At 47.6% G+C, this 12,655-nt stretch overlaps 1 protein-coding gene across 4 annotated transcripts in view; it reads left to right on the top strand.

The window, feature by feature from the left end:
- Positions 1-12,655, top strand: part of ZNF740 (zinc finger protein 740) — a 79,387-nt gene that overhangs the window by 5,252 nt on the left and 61,480 nt on the right. For all 4 annotated transcript variants that reach the window (XM_077483875.1, XM_077483874.1, XM_077483871.1 and 1 more), the window contains exon 2: positions 806-867. The gene's annotated coding sequence lies outside the window, so the exon portion shown is untranslated. The remainder of the gene's footprint in view (positions 1-805; positions 868-12,655) is intronic.

Here is a 12,655-nt window from a genome sequence, read left to right as displayed (position 1 = left end):
AGTAACCAGCAGAGTGTGGGTGGGGATCTGATGTCGCACAGCATAGAGCATAGGGATGCACCGAAATTTCGGCCGCCTAAACATATCGGCTGAAAATGGGCTTTTCGGCAATTTGCCGAAAGATAAATGGCCGATAATGGACGGGTGATCTGTCTATAAAAGTTCCCCCGGCTGCATATGATGGCGGGGAACACACAGCTATTGAAATGAAAGCTGTGATGTTCCCGGCGCTGTAATGAAACAGGCGGTGGCGGCCCTCCTCTCTTTTCCCTCTCTTCCCTTCAACGGGCTGGCTGCCCTGGGGACGCACAAGCAGGCTGGGCTGGCTGCGCTGGGGAAGCACAGGCAGGCTGGACTGGCTGCGCTGGGAACGCAGTCTCTGACCATCTCCTGTATAAAAATATTTTTTATGAACAGTAATTTTTTGGTATCTGTCATTTTTGTTTTCAGCCTAGTGTATTTTTCATTTTCAGTATCGGCACCAAAAAAGCCATTCGGGGTGCATCCCTAGTAGAGCAGGGAGCTGAGTGTAATCTGAGACCTGAGGGAAAAGGCTACCTCCACCCCCTCCCTCTAAAAAGTCTAATTTGGGAAACATAACCTGAGGCTTTCAGTCACTTACTCTATGGTGGTGGGGTGGGGCTTTCTCCCCAAATTTTCTGGTGTTGGCAAAGACTGTCAGGCATGACTCGTGCAGATAGGGATAGGTGAATGGAGGTGAGTGCAGACAGAAGTCACACTTGGTGCTTTGGATTGAGGCTAGTACATACTATAAAAAGACATGCTTGTTCATTTTTCGTTTCAGTGCTTTACCCACTTTGCAGAGTGCGGACAAGGAAAACACTGGATTTCTGATAGGATCAACAGGTATTATTTCATTTATTTTATTTTATTATTTATTTATTTTTGCACCTTTCAAACTGCTGACAAAATTTTCTTATTGGTATAACAGATCAATATGGAGCAATTTGGAGACATGTATTGTTGGGGTTTTGTTTGCTTCCTTTTTTTATTTTTATTTTTTATAGAAAACTTAAAAAACATTTTTTTTTTGTTTTATCCTCGATAAGTGTGATAAAATTGTGTTGGCCTGCCAGATATCCCTGCCCAGTTCACCTCTAAAATACGGAACCCCTTCCACCTATATTATGAGCATTTGGAGGGTTGTTCTGTAGGCCTACCACTTTCTTTCCTAAGGTGACAATGCTGCTCTGTCATAGATACAGTACAGTGAGTGAGTGTTAGTGTCACCCTAGGGCAGGAAATGTTACTGGCAGGATCACCTGGTTAAAAGGGGGGAAATAAAGCGTAAAATAAAAACAAATGCAGGACCAGTGAACGGCAATATATTCCATATTTGTTCAAGTCCCACTTAATGAAATGGCAAAAATTACCCGGCATGCAGTGTCTAAGGAAAAGGTATAGATATGCACATAATAGTAATACACAATTGCGATGTGGCAATATCAAGTCCTTATTGTCACCAGAATCCTCGCACCTTAGTGTACGTGCAGATGTGAGGCTGGGAATACTCTGCCTACAGTGTATGTTCAGGAATGGTAGCTAGAAGCTACTGCTATCAATAAACTGACTGTCTGACAATGACCAGACTGAGATACACAGTAACATTGTAAAACTTTTTTTATTTTTTTTAAAAATAACATTCTAACTTAACTTTACACGTTCAATTTATCTGTAAATCAAAGGAAAGAGCTTCATGCTGCATATGATGTTAGTTAAAGCAGAGCTTCACCCAAAAGGGAAGCTTTGCTTGTTCGCACCCTCCACTGCCACGTTTGGCACTTTGTGGGGAATGGGGGAGCAGGTACCGGCTTTGACAGGTACCCGCTCCCACTTCCTGGTAAGATGGGCAAATCGGCTTGGGATGCTGACATTGTGGGATTCCTGGACAGGTAAGTGTCTTTTAATAAAAATCAGAAGCTACAAATCTGTAGCTGCTGACATTTTAATGTATTATTATTATTTTTTTTCCACAGGCTGGAACTCTGCTTTAAAACGAGTTCACATTTACAAAAAAAAACCTGCCTGTGCAGGTAGAGGGTTGTTTGTAGATAAACAAACTGTCCAGTGCTGACTAAAATTAAGTAATGCCCCTGCTATAGGTGTAAGCTGTTTTACATACTTTCCAAAGCCTGACTGGAATTACTCCCAGAACTTTGCTAAGTGAGGCCTAGTCCTTAATGCTCACTTCTGTGATGAAGAAGGTGAGATGTTTCTGTGATTCAAAACCTCTTTCTTTAAAGAATTCTGACAAGTGTTAATAAAATGAACCCCTTATTAAAACTTTATTTGTCCTAATTACCTCTAAATCACTCCCCCCCCCCTTCTCTCTATTTTACTACTTTTTTTGGCGTTTATTTCTATTTTATTAAACATTAACATTTAAACATTTTGTTGGCTAATATGTTTACTAAAAAAAAACACATTATAATTGTGTCATGTTAACCACAAGTTAAAGAATATAGTTTATATTTTTTATCTACAATAATACGTTCTTTATCTAGGGCTGCAACGATTAATCGATAATGAAAATCGTTGTCAACGATTTACATTATCGATTAGTTGGTCCGCACCTTCCGCCTGACTGTTTGTTGAAAAAAAAATGAAATAAATCCTCTCCTCCTATGTCATCCGTCCTTGGCGGCGCTCTCTGTGACCAGGCACGCACTCGCCGCTGCACGTCCGCGGCGCGCCTCTCCTCCTCGCTGATGTCACAGATCTCAGCCCCGCCCGCTGCTGCTTCGAGGGAACAGAGAGGCGAGTGCGAGCTGCACACAGAGTGTGTAAAAAGGTAGCAGCTATCGGCTAAAAGTTGTACCCAACACACACACACACACACACACTTCAGTGCCCCATCATCATTTGCTTTCCTGGGAGGGAGAGGGGGGGAAATAGAGCCACATTGGTGCTTCTGCGGGGGGGAATAGTGCACCATTGGTGTTTCAGCCGGGGGGGGGGGGGTAATGGTGCTCCATCATTGGTGTCCCTGGGAGGAGTAGCGCCTCCCGGGGACACCAATGATGGGGCATTACCCCCCCCCCCCCCCCGGCTGAAACACCATTGTGGCACTATTAATTCCCCCCCCCCAGAAACACCAATGTGGGAGGAATAATGCCCCGTCATTGGTGTCAGTGGGGGGAATAGCGCCCCGTCATTGGTGTCGGTGGGGGGGAATAGCGCCCCGTCATTGGTGTCGGTGGGGGGGGAATAGCGCCCCGTCATTGGTGTCGGTGGGGGGGGAATAGCGCCCCATCATTGGTGTCGGTGGGGGGGGGGGGAATAGCGCCCCGTCATTGGTGTCGGTGGGGGGGGGGAATAGCGCCCCGTCATTGGTGTCGGTGGGGGGGGGGAATAGCGCCCCGTCATTGGTGTCGGTGGGGGGGGGGAATAGCGCCCCGTCATTGGTGGGGGGGGAATAGCGCCCCGTCATTGGTGTCGGTGGGGGGGGGGAATAGCGCCCCGTCATTGGTGTCGGTGGGGGGGGGGGAATAGCGCCCCGTCATTGGTGTCGGTGGGGGGGGGATAGCGCCCCGTCATTGGTGTCGGTGGGGGGGGGGGAATAGCGCCCCGTCATTGGTGTCGGGGGGGGGGGGGAATAGCGCCCCGTCATTGGTGTCGGTGGGGGGGGGAATAGCGCCCCGTCATTGGTGTCGGTGGGGGGGGGGGAATAGCGCCCCGTCATTGGTGTCGTGGGGGGGAATAGCGCCCTGTCATTGGTGTCGGTGGGGGGGGAATAGCGCCCCGTCATTGGTGTCGGTGGGGGGGGGGGAATAGCGCCCCGTCATTGGTGTCGGTGGGGGGGGGGGAATAGCGCCCCGTCATTGGTGTCGGTGGGGGGGGGAATAGCGCCCCGTCATTGGTGTCGGTGGGGGGGGGAATAGCGCCCCATCATTGGTGTCGGTGGGGGGGGGGATAGCGTCCCGTCATTGGTTTCAGTGGGGGGGGGAATAGCGCCCCCTCATTGGTATCCCAGTTTTTTCATTATTACTTTTAAATAAACGAAAAAATTGAACATTATGTTTTTTCTTTGTGATTTTATCCGATTAATCGAAAAAATAATCGGCCGATTAATCAATTATGAAAATAATCGTTAGTTGCAGCCCTATCTTTATCATACATCATGGGGAACAGAACCTTAAGCAATGGGTTATAGGCCACCTTCAGGTGATGGACACTGGTTATACCCAATGCAGGAAGCTCACTCCCTATATAACCCCTCCTCCTTCCAGGAGCACATCAGTTTTTTTTTTTTTGTCTTCCAGGACAGCCAGAGACATAGGGCTCCTCCCTCTGGGACAGGAAACACGCATACCAATTATCTTAAAAGGTGGTCCTCCAGGCCTCCCTCTTCAAATATTGTGTTTCCTTCTGGACGGGAAGGAGCACGCTAGGAATTTATGGGAGCTCCATGTCTCAGAACTGTCCTGGGAAATTTGTGAGGAGCAGGTTCAACTCTCCAAGCAGACCTGATGTACCAGGGTTCTAATGCTCATAAGGCTAGGGTTTATCCCATGCATAAATCTCTGATCTGATCTCTGAGTCGATTTTTGCTGGAGTGGGAGCAGCCGGAAAAGAGGCCATTCTTTTCAGGTAGCCTCAAGTGGAGGTTCCCATTTTGAAGCAGAAAAAATTAGCACAAAAATTCCTAAACTGAATGCACCATTACCCAAGGTCTCAAAAAAGATTTGGCCTTTGATGACTTAGGATCACTCAAAGATCCCATGAACGCCATCTCAAAGCTTAAGCTTTGTCGGTTACCCTTTTCGGGTGACCACTTGTTTGGGCCCGGCCTCCAGGAGGCGCTGGAACTTACTCAGGATAGGAAGAAAGCATTTCCAGAGAGAGAGAAGAAAAGTGAGGGCAAATGTTTTTTTTTTTCGAGGCCCCAGGCAACAGGGCCAGCAAGAGAGGGATGGCCGCCCCAAGAAACATTGGACGTGCCATAAGGGGCATGGAAGAGGAGGAATCCTATTAAATCCACCTCAAACTACCGCAAAGCCCCAGTGACTCCTGTGTCCCAGTAGGAGGGAGACTGTTGGAGTTCCTCTCACAATGGACCAGCTTAACTTCAAGTCCGTTCATTCTAGACATCGTAAGGAACGGTTACAGATTGGAGTTCGATTTGGTTCCACCCTCAAGATTTCAGGTTACCCAGAGACTGGGCAAAAAGCGGAAGCTCTATTATTAGGGGATCTAGTTGATAAGAGAGTCCTTATGCAGGTGCCCCAGGAGGAGCAGGGTCAGGGTGTATACTCCCATGAGTTTGTCAAAAAGCCTTCAGGGAAGTTCAGATTAATTCTGAATCTCTGTTCCCCTGAACCAGTTTGTAAGGTACAAGCGATTCAGGATTGAATCAATAATTACTGTAACCAACCTCCTTTTTCCAGGCTGCTATATGGCCACAGTAGATCTCTGGGATGCCTAACTGCATGTCCCTACACATCAGAAATTTAAAAAATTCTTCAGGCTAGCGGTCAAAATAAATGCAGAAGTTCCTGGGCTTGCTTCTGGACTCCGCAGAGGCGAGAGTCTTTCTCCCTTCGGATAAGTTGCAGACTCTTCGAGCTGTGGTAAAGTTGTTGGTGTCTCGCAGGTGGTAGTCGCTGCATTTTTGCATGCGAGTCCTGGGTCTCATGGTAGCCACTTTTGAGGGGGTACCGTGTGCTCAATTCCACTCTCGAGTCTTGCAAAAGGAGATATTGTCTAAATGGTCCAAATGTCCTGACTGGTTGGGGGGGGGGGGGGGGGGTTTGCGGCGTACAGTCAGCCCAGGGTCGGTGGACCCAGGAGGAATCCCACCTGCCAATCAATGTACTGGAGCTTCAGGCAATCAGTCGGTACCTCTCCACATGGTCACAGAGGCTGTAGGGGTGTCCAGTCAGGATCCAGTTGGACAATGCCTCGGCGGTGGTGTATGTCAACCATCATGGAGAAACAAGGAGCTCGGCTGCAGCACTGGAGGTCGCTCGCATCCTGCGGTGGGCAGAGCGGTGCATGCCGGCTCTATCAGCCGCATACATTCTGGGAGTAGAAAACTGGCAAGCGGACTACCCAAGCTCGACCAAGGGTAATTGTCTCTACATCCGGATGTATTTTGACTTTTTGCCTAAGGTGTGGCATGCCAGATGTGGATCTCCTGGCTTCTCGACTCAACCGGAAGATACAGAGGTTTGTGGCCAGTTCAAAGGATCCCTGGACTGACACGGCAGGCACGTTGGTGGCTCCATGGGTCACCGCTACCTCTGTGGGATTTGAATCTGGTGCTCTTGGTGCTTCAGAAACCGCTGTTTGAAAAAATTAGGAAGATTCCCTTATTGACACGGTCTCAGAAGGGGTTTTTTCTAGTGGCAGTTACATCTGCCAGGAGGGTTTCTGAGTTGGGGGCCTTGTCTTGCAAGTCTCCCTACTTGATCCTCCACAAAGATTAGATGGTGCTGCGTCCACAGCCTTAGTTTCTTCCAAGGATTGTTTCGGCCTTTCATATAAATGAGGACATTGTGCTTCCATCCTTATGTCCTCGGCCATCACACCCTAAAGAGGTGGCTTTGCATTCCCTGGACGTGGTCCGGGCTCTGCGGGTGTATCTGTCTTCTATGGCTCCTTTTCGGAGGTCGGACTTGCTGTTTGTATCGGTGGCTGGTCCAAAGAAGGGACTGGAGGTATCATTGGCCACCATCTGTCCATGGATCAGACAGACTGTAGTTCAGGCTTTTACCATAAGGGGATGGACGCCTCCCTTTCCTGTCACGATGCATTCTACCAGGGCAATTGGTGCCTCTTGGGCTTTCCAACATCAAGCGTCTGTTTCTCAGGTGTGTTAAGGCGACAACCTGGTCGTCCGTTCACACTTTTACTAAATTTTACAAGGTTGTTGTGAGTGCATCTTTGGATGCTTGTTCGGCCGCAAGGTTTTGCAGGCGACTGTTTAAAGTGTTTGTAAACCCTTACAAACCACTTTGACCTACAGGTTAGCCTAGATTAAGGCTTACCTGTAGGTCCAAGAAATATCTCCCAAACCTATACGGTCTAGGAGATATTTGCCAGAAGACGGGCACCCTGATGAGTTTACTTCCTCTTTAAGGTTGCAACTCCTCCGTTGAGGATTTCTGGCTATTTTGGGTGGAGTTATTGTTTGCTGTTCCCACCCCTCCTTTCTTTGACACTGCTTGGGGACGTCCCTAAGGTCAAGAAGAGCTGCTGTGTCCGTCAATGAACGATAGAGAAAATAGGATTTTTGTTCTCGCCGTAAAAATCCCTTTCTCTGAAGTTCGGACATAGCACTCGCCCCTTCTATTTCTGTTTGTACTGCTGCTGGATGCAGTGTGAGGGGTTATAGCCAGTAGGACCACCCCCTGGGTGGTACTGTGCAAGTGTTGCTGTTTTTAACGCTTTCTGCCTAGTCCTCTCCTAAGAGGGCGATTTAACCCTAAGGTCAATAAGAGCTGCTGTGTCCGTCAATGAACTTCACAGAATAGGATTTTACGGTGAGTACAACAATCCTATTTTTTTGATGGCTATCATGTCAGCCAGAAGGGTGAGTGTTGTGCAGGCGCTCTGCATTCGGGAGCCATTTGTGTTGATTCTGGAGGATAGGATTGTACTCAAGACAGATCCCAGCTTCCTCCCTAAGGTAGCATTTATGTTCCATAGGACTCAGTACATTGTCCTGCTGATGTTTTGTCCCACCTCAGAGGCAGATGAGGAATCTTTAAGTTTATTAGATGTTAAGAGAAGCCTTTTTAGTTTATTTAGAAGCTTCAGGAACTCGGATTCTCTTTTTTGTTAATTTTGCGGGGGCCCGAAAAGGTAATAGGGTGTCTAAATCTTCCATTGCTAGATGGATAAGAATGGCAATTATAGAAGCTTATGAGTTAGAAGGTAGGCAAGCACCATTAGTCAAGGCACATTCCACCTGGGCAGTCTCAGTTTCATGGGCAGAGAGGGCTGGTGCCTCTCCGGAGGTCATCTACAAGCCAGCAACGTGGTCCAGCTATTCTACATTTGCTAAACATTACCGTCTGGATCTATTGGCTGACAAGGAGCAGACGTTTGGATGAAAGGTCCTCCAGGCAGTGGTCCCGCCCTGACAAAATACGTTTCTTGCTTATCTCACAGGCTGTCCTGGAAGACGAAATGAGAAAACCGAAGTTAAACTTACCGGTAACTCTTTTTCTAGGAGTCTTCCAGGACAGCCTGGTTTCCCTCCCAGTGTTTTCTATTAACTGGTGTTGGAGTTATGCACTGATGTTGTGTTAGTGTGTTATGCCTTTCAGAGCCTTCCAGTAGTTCTTTGATAAACTGAAGAGGGAGGCCTGGAGGACCACCTTTTAAGATAATTGGTATGCGTGTTTACTGTCCTGAAGGGAGGAGCCCTATGTCTCAGAGGCTGTCCTTGAAGACTCCTAGAAAGAGTTACCAGTAAGTCTAACTCCGTTTTTTTGTTTTTGTTTTTTTCCCACCAGTGTCTAAGGTGTTGGTCACGAGTGAAGATGTGCTCTGAGGAGCACCACTGGAGGGATCCATGCTGGATTTAAATAGCCTCCATAGACCGGATCCATCCAAAGTGCCTCTAAGGCCTAAAAGGGTGATACCTGGGGCCTCGTGTCCAAAGCATGAGGTTTTGCCTGTACCACCTCTTTGTAGGGCTGGAACCCAGGGCTTTGGTCTTGCTACGTTACCTAGCTTTCCTGGTGGGGTGCTTTACAGGTACAAGGGAGTTGGAACCCCAATATCTAGGGATCCCTGGTCCTTGAAAGTTTGTTAAACGCAGCTCGCCGTGATGGGTCAAGGTTGGATTGTCTGTTAATTCAGCAAATCCTGCAGCGGGGATAAGGTAAAGGAAGAAACTTGGGTAATAAATAACACCTATGTATTTCTTCCATTAGGGAAAAAAAAATGTCATGCCTTTAAATATCCACTAGAGGGAGTCTATGCACATACTTTGTTGTCTTCACTGAAAAGCTCAGTCTGTGTCTGGTTGCAGCAGCCTGTGCAGGGAGGTTTTTTACTCAAGGTAAAATAAATCTGAAAAATGTTTTCTTTCTCCCCCTGAAGGGACCAGAGGGTTAGGGGGGACATCAGCGCTGTACCCCCTTTACATTAGCCCCCCCCCGCTAAATTTATTGCTGCTGGCTGATTTTGCTGTTTGTGACTGCTGCTGGACGGGTCTCTGTCCCCCCCCTCGTTTTGGGGCGGGAGGAAAGTACAACACAGGGACACAGGAGCTGTGGGACCCGTATGGGTTGCAAACTGGCATTCCTGATACATTTTTTCCCAGCACTAGGCTGAACTTTATAGCAGCTTCAAATGTCATGACTATTTTCAGCGATTTAAATGCAATTTGTATAGTGCCTCTGTTTTTGTACTGGAAAGGTTTCACCCCCAGACATTAGGATCTTGAGTCGCATTTCCATGCTGTCATCCTCACCTGAATTACCAGTTATGGCAAACCAGGGTGAGCCATTGGAACAAATTGATGGTGCAACTGCCTCTCACATCTCAGCCCCTGTAGACATAACTGAAGATGTCCTATCCTCCTCCCCGCAGGGTTTGGAAGAAAGATTAGTGGCTTTAATCGCATTCTCCATTCAAATGGATAGGAAGTGTGCTAGATCCCCCTCCCCCACTTCAGAACCTTTGCAAGGGAAACTGGGCACAGGATGAGGTGTTACCTTCAGTTGATCTTGAGGAAAAACAAACCGATTCCTATGCGGAGGAAACAATGGTGGATGAACCTTTTTTCAGACTCTCAATCTGAGAAATTGCTAATACAATCTTTTACAGAGATGGTTCGTTCCACTTTTATGCTACCCTTAAAGAGGAAGTAAACCCTGATGGGTTTACTTCCTCTTTGATTCCCTGCAAAGGTAAAGCATAATGGACTACTATGCATCGCATAGTAGTCCATTATGTGTCACTTACCTGACACAGGAGCCAGCAAAGTCACCGCTGTCCCCTGTAGTTCCGGGCGTCCATCTTCTTGGTGGGTCTCGCTGCTCCGGCACTGTTATTCGCCAGAGCAGCGATGACGTCACTCCCGCGCATGCGGGCTATCGCCGCGATCTGCGGCCTACCCAGTGCGCCTGCGCGCCGCTGTCTACGGCGCATGCGCCGTAGACAGCGGTGGCTGTCTTCAGCTAAATATCTCCTAAACTGTATAGGTTTAGGAGATATTTCTTTGACCTACAGGTAAGCCTTAATCTAGGCTTAACTGTAGGTCAAAGTGGTTTGTAAGGGTTTACAACCACTTTAAAGGAGTCTCCTGAAAGCTTGGGTTCCTTTTAAACCTTCTCAGCCTTTGCATGCATTTCCTGCACATGCATTACTAGAACAGCTTATTTTTGCTGAATGGGATCACCCGGATAAGCTTTTTCTCCCTCCTAAGAGAGTTTCAATTCTCTAAACCCCTGAAGGAGAAATTCTCCAAAATATGGAAAGTACCAGCAATTGACGCTGTGTTTTCCAGTATGAATGATGGCCTAACTTATCCTGTAGACAATGCGCAAACGCTTAAGTATCCAACAGCTAAAAAGTTGGTTTCCCTGTTAAAATCTGCCTTTTCCATGGCAGGTGCCGTTACTCAGCATGAAGTAGCTGCAATAGGCGTCTGTCAATCCCTAAAGAACCAATTTAAACAGGCCCTTAGAGAGCTTCCTGCACAACAAGCTCAGGATTTGGGTGAACTACCAAAAGCATTATGCTTTGCAATAGATGCCATTAAAGATTCTATTCACCAGGCGTCCCGCCTTATGCTAATGCATATGCGCAGAATCCTGTGGCTAAAAAACTGCTCAGGTGAAGCACCATGTAAAAACCACCTAACTGGGTTCCCCTTTCATTGGGGGTGAGTATTTGGAGAAGACTTGGACAAATATATCCACACAATTTCTAGTGGGAAAAGTACTCTTGCCAGTCAAAAAAGTATTAACGTCCTTCATTTAAATGGGTTCTTTCCCTTACGCCAGGGGCTTCCGCCTCTAGGCAGTGGTGATGGCCTCTGCCGTCAGACTCTAGAGGAAAATCTCAGTCGACCCAGTCTCAAAAGAAGTCCTGGGGTCAGAAACCTGCAAAGCAGAATCTTAAAGCTTCATCATGAAAAGGCAACCCCCCTCACCAAGGTGAAGGGAAGACTTCTGCAGTTTTCAGAAGTCTGGAAAGAGGAAATTCAGGACAGATGGATCATCTCCACGGTAACGCTGGGGTACAAGCTGGAATTTCTGGACTTTGCACCATCTCGCTTCCTGAGGGCAAGTGTTCCCAAAGATCCAGAGAAAAGACCATCTGTTTCAGGCACTAGACCGATTTAATATCACAAGGGGTGATCATACAGCTCACCACAAAAGAGCAAGGTTTGGGGTTTTATTCAAGCCTTTTTATGGTACCGAAACCAAATGGAGATGTCAGACCCATTCTAGATCTAAAAAATCTAAATCCGTTCCTGAAGATCTGCTCCTTTTTGCATGGAGACGATCAGGTTGGTACTTTCTATCCTTCTAGGAGGAGAACTTCTGGCATCTATCGACATCAGGGATGCTTAGCTGCATGTCCCTATGTTTCCCGCTCACCAAAAGTTTCTGCGGTTCGAGTTAGAACAGCAGCATTTTCAGTTTGTAGCCCTGCCCTTCGGGCAAGCCACAGCACCCTGGGTGTTCACAAAAGTGCTGGCCCCACCTCTAGTCGCAGGGCGTAACAGTCGTAGCATACATAGACAATCTATTACTAATCAGTCAGTGGCTCGTTTGGAGCAAAGCGTACGCACTACAACCAACTATCTGAAAAGTTTGGGTTGGATTCTCAACCTAGAGAAATCTTCTTTAGTACCGCTAAAAAGGCTTGAGTACTTGGGTCTGATCTTAGTGTTGAAAATATATTAAGGTTTTCGTAGAAAACGCAGTGAACAACATGAAAATTCAGTCCATAGACAGTCATAAACAAACGTATAGGCAATCGGCCCGATGGCTATCGCCCATAGCTTGACTCCTATATACTCTAATAGTGTTAAGCTGGAGTGAAGGATCGTCTTCCGGTACAAAAGGTGTTCATAGTATAAATGACCACTTGTAGACTGTATAGAGTAAAAGAGAGAAGACTGGGTCAGAGAAAGAAGGGAAAGAGGAAAGGGTGGGGGGGGGGATAAGGGGGAGGTCCAAGAGCAGAAGAGCTGCTGAAGAGGCGTTCTCTAGGGGAGCTAAGTATTAGGTTATAAGGTGGCAGATCAATGGCTTCATGGGCCAGTGAGCCGAAGGGGTAAGTTTCACCTTAGGATATTCTCAGTGGGTTCAAAAGCATGTTCATGAGGGTGTCTGAGGTGGAGAAACGGAGCCAGACAGACCAGTGTTGTATACTTTTTATATGTGTCATTATTAGGGATGCACCGAAATTTCGGCCGCCGAAACATATCGGCCGAAAATGGTGTTTTCGGCAAAATGCCGAAAGGAAAATCTTGCCGATAATGGGGCCGAAAATGGGGGCGGGGCCTGTGCGGTGCTCCGCCCCCCTGGTGCCACCCATTGCACGGGTGTTTTCCTGGCTTGTCCCCCAGTCCTCTGTCCTCCCTCCTCCTTTCCTCCCGCCCGACAGTGCGGTGATCTCCGTGTGTCACGGAGCTGTGCATTGAATTTCCCGGGCGGCTGCA

Source organism: Lithobates pipiens, unplaced genomic scaffold (assembly GCF_037356315.1).
Source record: "Lithobates pipiens isolate NorthernLeopardFrog02 unplaced genomic scaffold, aLitPip1_a1.2 Scaffold_16, whole genome shotgun sequence".
Taxonomy (NCBI): Eukaryota; Metazoa; Chordata; class Amphibia; order Anura; family Ranidae; genus Lithobates; species Lithobates pipiens.
Note: the sequence above shows the minus strand (reverse complement) of the source record. Positions and strands in the feature narration are given on the sequence as shown.